Source organism: Pocillopora damicornis, chromosome 7, assembly GCF_964200805.1.
Source record: "Pocillopora damicornis chromosome 7, jaPocDami1.2, whole genome shotgun sequence".
Taxonomy (NCBI): Eukaryota; Metazoa; Cnidaria; class Anthozoa; order Scleractinia; family Pocilloporidae; genus Pocillopora; species Pocillopora damicornis.
The window spans coordinates 14,504,934-14,512,630 of record NC_142676.1 but is presented as its reverse complement, the minus strand read 5'-3'; the positions used below and the strand labels follow the sequence as shown (position 1 = coordinate 14,512,630).

Below are 7,697 nucleotides of genomic sequence, written 5' to 3'. Positions count from 1 at the left end.
GACATAAAACGTGAAATAATAGGGTGTTCTCCTGCTTTGAAGCCATCAATATTGATGAAGGAGGAAAGAGCACTTCTAGTGGTCCCTAGAGCACTGTAGCTAAGCTTTTTGGACTGAAGAGTTAGAAAGTTCAACAGTTGGGGTAATGAAGGTGTTGTAATGCTGATCTTCTGTTCTTTACAGTAATTTATCCAAGCTGATATGCTGGATCTGTATTGCTTCCGGGTACTTTCTCTCCAAGAATCAATAATAATGTTCAAAGTTTCACCAGTTATTCCTTGTAGCTGGAGGGATTTCCTGACACAAGACAGCCAATCAGTCGGAGCTTGGGGTAGAGGGGATGGACGTTCTTGACATCGTGGGGAAGGGTCAGGGTTGACTTCTGCAGCTTTATTCGGTGTAGAGGCGCCACTAGCATTGACATTACTCGTGGGTACCAAAACTGTGTTGGCCAGTCGGGGAGAACTAGGATTGCTGTTGTCTCGGAGAATATTATCTTCTGAAGGACTTTCCCAATAACACTGAAAGGTGGGAAGCAGTAAACAAGTTTAAACACAGACCAGTCAAGTGTAAAGGCATCAATAAAATGAGCACATGGGTCAGGTTTCCATGCTGCGTAGCAGGGCAGTTTTGCATTCAACCGTGATGCAAAAAGATCAATCTCAGGATTACCCCATTTAGTAATTAAGCTGTTATAAACATGAGTGTCTAATGACCATTCCGCGTCATCATGAAAATGTCTACTTGCTAGGTCAGCAAGGTCATCGGCAAAAAGTATAATGTCATTAATGTAAATTACTAGAAGCACCCCATCCTCCCTTAATTTGGCAAGGGCAGGTTTTAACAATTTGGTAAAAATTCTGGGTGCACTAGAGAGGCCATTAGGAAGGCAAACAAATTCATAAAGTTGGCCTTCGTGCTCGAAACGAAGGTATTTTCTGTCCTCAGTCCTAATAGGAACAGAGTAGTATGCGTCTTTTAGGTCTAAGACAGCCATCCAACAATTAGGCTTCATAAGTTGAAGTGCGTTAGGCAGTGAATCCATCTTGAAGTGATGGTACTCAATATGCTCATTTAGCTTTTTCAAGTTCAAAATAAGACGGTGAGACCCATCTTTTTTGGGCCTGGTGAAAATTGTTGAGATAAATTCACCAGGAACATGAGTAGCTTTCCTAATGACCCCTTTAGTTAAAAGCTTGTTAATTTCAGTAGTAGCAATATCTGTCTCTTTACAAGAGTGAGTGAAAGTGAGTGAGCGTAGTGAGTAGCGTGCCATTGGCTGTACAATTGATCTGCTAGAGGAGAGTTTCAGCAATGTTGTTGGCCAGAGTGAGCATAGTAGCCACTGCATCAGCGCAAGATGTGAGATTGGCATTTCCTGTGGTCTTAAAACCCACATTGAGTTTGACAAAACATCTCGTAAGATCGATGAGATCTGATTGTTGGTCTACGTAGGCATATATATGAGTAATGCTAGAGGTCTTGGCTGCTACTTTGATGTATATGTAACGTGCCGTAGAAAGATCCGTAGGTGGAATGGCTAATACATGATGGCTTTGATTATTTTCTGCATAGATACCCTTTCTTAAACGGTCCAAATTTTTTATTCAATCGGACTTTATCACCTACTGTAAATGCAGGTTTCTTTTTCTTTTCAGGCTGATATTTCCCATAAAAATTGTTCCACACTTCTTTGGCATTGGATGTGGTGACTTTAGTTGGTGTGGTTTTCATACTCCTGTGATAGGTGCGATCGTATTGATTGACAAGTTTGGGCAATATGTCTACCTGTTTGATCTACCTATATTGGCAGCCGTTAAAAAGCGATACAATTTCGATTGTGTTTCTTTTGTAACAACTCTTGAAACGTCAGGTTGTAAAATTCTTTGCCTGTATCTGTCTGTAACGTCTAGGGTTTCCTACCTTGTACTTCTTTGAGTATCTCGGCAAAAGAATCTGTCACATCTTTTCCTGTTTCCTTTTTAATGGATTGAGCCCACACATATTTGAGAAAGGCATCAGTGACCACTAAGATGTAACGATACCCTTTGTTCTGCTTGGCTAAAGTCTGTACTTTGATAAGATCCGTCACCCATTGTTCATCAGCGTCCTTGTTTGTGAAGCCTGTACGCAAAACTTTTCTCGAATTCTTTTTTAACTTGAGCAATAGAGATCTTTTGAGCTTTGGCATACGGTGCCACACCACCCAAACTACCGACGACACCGGGTTCGTCATACAAGTCGTGTGATCCTCTCTTTTGTTTTCATTTTTTCATCCTTGATATTTTTTTAATGCTCTAAACCATGGTAAATTACACCAAAGTTTGAAACAATGGTAGGTGACCCAATGCTTATGAAGATACTGCGTATACAAACGATTGCATGTTGTATATGTCTACTTCCCATCATAGTATCTCATAAACGTCATCAAATGAAAGATACAGTTGTGTAGTGGGTGTAGGTGTGGTTTCACGACATTCCTAAAGACCTCATCTTCCATGTTTTCGTGAACCCATTCATAAGGGATTTTATGCGGCTTATCCTCTTTGTAGATGATACGTGTGATGCCATCGCAAAGCCATGACACCACTCGATAATGTAAGTAGCATAGACATGGACTCCACGAGGTAGGCATGATGAACTAATGATTTTTTCATCGTCGACCCTTCTTATAATGCTTGACATTATCCATAATGCCTTTCAAAGCCTGTTTTCCTAGAAGTTTACCAAGTGTTCCAAAACCTGGTGCAGGACCCGATAACAACATACTTGCTGCGTAAGCTAATTTATCTGTAAGAGAGGGGCCTCGACGAAGAATTCTATTAACCCTACTCACAGAAGCACCACCATGTTGATTGCGTTTTCTTCTTTTAATCACTGACCATCTGACATGCCTCATGATTGACACAGAAAAATGACACAGCGGTTTTGGTGATACAACTTTTATTTATTTATCCATATTATCTTCTAGAAACTGTACATCATGAAAAATACATTCTAAGTCTATATCCCACAATCCTAAGTGTCCAGTTAATTTCCTAAACTTAGGCATACCAATCAACGAAGAGATTTTAACATGATTGTCCACAGACAATGTAGCTAGCCTTGTGTCTCTACCTATCAACCGTGCGATTTCAAGATCGTCTGTACTTATCCCATCCACAAAAAATTAAAAACTTAGAATTACTACTACAAAACATGTGTACTTTTACATCTGGTAAATAGTCCTGCAGTTGATCGGGAGCTGATATGACACAACTTATCCACTTAGGATTTAAACCCATTTGTTCAGCTACTCTCAACATAAGTTTGTCCCCTAAGTTTACATTGATATCAAGATAAGTATCATCTCTTACGATGTTGTCCTCTTCCGAAACTAAAAAAGTTTACAAAGACAAGTCTCTATGAACGCTGTTTTTACATTGACGGTGACTTTATCAATATAGAGTGCGATTAATTGGGCTACCCATAAAACAGCCTTCTCATGTTCCTCATCCTTGTCTATGCCTAAAAATTAAGACATCAGACTCGCATTACTTTCTTCGAATTATAGGAAAAAGGGCTTCTAATAAATCAGTAAATGTCATCTTGACGTCTAGTCCTGAAATGAATCATTCACATTTATATGTAAGAATTTGCACTGTCCTCTTGTTGGGTTTAAATCGCCACCAAGTGAATAGCTTACAATGGCGTTGATTGCATTGCAAATACATTTTGCCATAATTTGTTTCTGATTGAGTCAAAGACAGTGTGGGAGTCATTCCACATTCGCACACCATCTTGTCAATTCTGTCCAGGGTGAATCAGGGGGTGACCCTGTCTTTGACATTCATAGTAATAATGGTTGTAATCATTGAGATTAAAAAAGACTAGGCAACGGGCGGTCGAGCAACGTAGGAATACATCGTCACAATCTTCTTTTTTAGAATTCAATTCGTCTATCATATTCTGGTGGATCGGACATGGAAAACTGATTTCCACATTATCCAGTAACTCAGCCAAGGAGGAATACGGATATGTACCTGTGCCAGAATCCTGAGGAATCTCGCCTTCTTCTAGCACTTCTACCTCGGTCTTCTCTGTCGTCGGTTCTGTCTTGGTAGTTTGTACCAGTTTGTTCAACTCTTTCAATGGCAGCTGTGAATTGGCAGGCTTTTGGGTGGTCTTTGCTTATTTTAAAGAACGCTAGAGCAAGCTCCACAGATAAATTTCTACAGAATATACTGCGATATACTGACAACACACCAACTGGATGAGTTCTTAGCATCATAAATCAAGTATGTGCACAAAGTGCACTAACCTTTTTTTGTGACACCATGCAAAAGGCCGTTGTAGTCTTGTTAGTAGTTGATTTAAACAAACCACCAGGAGTGATATCAAGCCTTATAGGCACTTCACAGTTCAGCTTATCATAAAACTCTGCAGTGATAAGTACAAAGTATTTTAAAGCAGTTTTCAATTGAGTATCGAAAGTAAATCCAGAATTGCTTTGATTTTGCTTTACTACGTACACTCTGTGATTGGTGTAAAAAATTCACACCACCTATTCAACCAATCAGATGCAAAACCTAAACCAATCACAAATTGGTCATGTGAGTTTTAATTTCCCATACGTGACACCAATTATGTGTATTTGCTTAGAGTCCTCATTAGATCTTTGGGTTGTTTACCACTTTTGTGATTGGCCATTGCAATTGCTCTGGTAGCATATGTTACCCCACAACATTTAGTTGGGTTTCCCCAACATGTTGCTGTTACCCAGTTATAAATTAATAGAGAGAGACGGTGTGGAATGAAGTGTCATGTCTTTAAGGACACAACATAAAGGCAGCAACCAGGGCTCAAACCACTAAGTGTCTGCCTCAATAACAATGTTATTGTCCGATGTATATACAGGTTAAATATTTCACTGGTGCATGTAGATTACTGAAATATGTTGTCAGTATACAGTTCCTTTAAATATGCTTGATATTTCTGTTTAAGATAAGTACACCATTATTCACTTACATTGTGACCCCTTTGATTCCTCCTAGAGTTTATTACACTTTCTTCCTGCTTATTTTCCACTTGAGGCAGTCCGTCAGTCCTCACGTAGGTTAACAACCACATTGATTTGCCTTGAGGGTTTTAAAGTAAAACTTGATGGCACCTGTGACAAAAGCAATTCAAAATATCACAAATCTAAACCGGGTTAGAGAGGCACTACGGAAGTAAAGTGTCTTGCCCAAGAACACACAATACAACACACTGGTCCAGGCCAATGCTTAAACCCAAACCGCCTGATCCACAGTCCAATGTGCTAGCTATTAGGCCACCAAATATTAGAGTCATAATTATGGAACATTAATTTATATTTGCGCTCTAATATGACAGGATCAGCCTCTCTGAAAGCTGATGTTGCTCTGACACCTTTCAATTGCTTGGGTAACCTCAAGGTTGCTGTCATTAAAACTGAAAGGCAAAATGAAGTTAAGCTTTTCAGTACTTGGGTTGATGTTTACTGTACCTCAAATTAACAGAAACACTGAAAACATATACAGTATTGTGCAAAAGTAATACAAACGGAATTCGGCGAATTTCGTTGTTCTAGCGATCTTTCGTCGAAAATTCGAGCGCAAATTCTATCGAAAGTTTGAGGCCTGTTAAGCGACATTTCGTTTGAACAAAGGACGCTTTTTCATTGAATTTTCGCCACGAAGTGAATTCATGGCGGAAAGTGTCTCCTCGATTTTAATGTTCGAAGTTTTGCTTCGAACTGACAACAGCCTCCTGCGAGTGATCAAGTTTGTTTACTATTCATGTAAGCAACACGAAATATTTTTAAACGTATTTCCAACCTTTTCCAGTCACCACGACAGAGACATTTAATATTTGAGACTAAACATAGTAGACCAAAGGACTAAACACCAAAAAGTCATCAAGTCCGACTCTACGCTCGATCTGTGGATGACAACGAAAATTGGGTAAATTTTCCTAAGCGTCGTACAGTAATTCCGACTATGATACATGTACTTGGCTGAAATTATCTCTCAGACAAATCCAGATATTTTGGACATCAACTTCAGTTTCCTGATGTTTAATCAAGCCTAAAGCATCATATCCGATTCAGTGTTCGATCAGTTTGCAACAACAAAAGTAAATCAGGATGAATATCGATTGCAACCAAGAGACATGTATTTGGTGGAAATAAACTCTCAAATGATTGGAATAGTTTTTAACATTAACTTCAGTACTCCGCTTTTAAACCAGACAGAACAGAGAACGTGTTTAGAGTGTTTTCAAACGTTGTCAATTTAGAAATGCTTTCCTTGTTTATTCGTTCTCAAACCCTGCGCAAGTAGACAGCACCTATATCGCTGATTACTTTCTAGATATCACAACAACCCTGTTTGTTTGGAAGTATTTATTCTTCACAATTAATACATATTAAAAAAAACACGAGCTTTAGAGTGCGTACAGTATTTTAGCATTTAAGCGTTCTTTGTGCGTTTTGATCCTACATAATCAGACGCCGATAAAAGTGTGTGAAACAAAGGGTGTGAAATACTTTACATTTCGCAACAAAACACTGAATATTAATAAGTGACGGTTAGGCGGAATGGCGGAAAAAAATGCCTTGTAGGAGTAAGTAATCTGACAAGGAGAGATTTTTCTCTCTAAAAGAGTCCCACCTTTTTAATTTTGAGTCATTTGAGAGAATATCTCCAAGTTTCACAAAACCTGCTTCTTTTATTCTCTTGTTGTATATTGATTTCTTGTTAATCAAGAGGTTCTGGTTGTTCCAGATAGTCACATTTAAAACGTCCTGTTTTGTAGCTATTATATCGTGATTGCCATTAAAGTCAGACAAAACTTCAAGACATTCTTTATAAAAAGAAGGTAGTTTACAGGGTAGGCGCGATGGATTGAAATTGCACTGAAGCAGAAAACTGGTTCCTACATTCTTAAGATAATGAGACAAGAAAACTTTCCACGGACTACTATTATCATCTAAATACCTTGCCAGACACACAATTCTTTGAGTTTTAATTAAAGATTCAGGGTGAGGCATTTTGAGGCCACCGTCTTCGTATTCACTAATTAAGGCTAGTCTTTTGACTTTGTCTTTGCCTCTCCACACGAAATTGAATATCACAGAATTTATGCTTTTAATTATATCCTTATCAAAAGAGATAAAGGAGGCCCGATACATAAACTTAGGCATAGCAAATGTTTTGACTAATTGAATTTTACCAATTAATGTTAAGTTTCTCCATTGCCAGCAACTTAAGGACTTTCTTATTGACTTTAAAGTAAGGTCAAAGTTAAGCTCTCTGCTTTTACGCTGATCATAAGTGAAAAATATACCTAGTATTTTAATTGGCTCATTCACCTTATTAATATCGAGAGCTTCGTGATTTCGATAGGAACTTCCTAACCAGTAGGCTTCTTTTTTGTCCTTATTTAGTTTAAGCCCTGAACATTCACCATATGTGTTCAATAAGGAATTAAGAGAGTCATAAGATTCCTTATCGCGTAAAAAGTTTGTTAAGTCATCGGCGAAAGTGATACATTTGATTTCTTTGTTTTCTACTACTATACCTTTTATATCTCGAGTCTGTTTGATAGCGGTAAGGAGGGTTTCCAAGGCTAAAATAAATAAATAAATAGGGCGAGAGAGGGTCACCCTGTCTAACCCCTCTTCCGATTGAAAAAAG

General features: G+C 38.4%; 2 pseudogenes; both read right to left on the bottom strand.

Annotated features, from left to right (window-relative positions):
* LOC149042727 (uncharacterized) overlaps positions 1 to 2,236 on the bottom strand; it is a 2,906-nt pseudogene extending 670 nt beyond the window's left edge.
* A 1,375-nt stretch (positions 2,237 to 3,611) lies between these two features.
* Positions 3,612 to 4,689, bottom strand: LOC149042726 (uncharacterized; annotated as a pseudogene).
* Between the last annotated feature and the right edge of the window lie 3,008 nt (positions 4,690 to 7,697).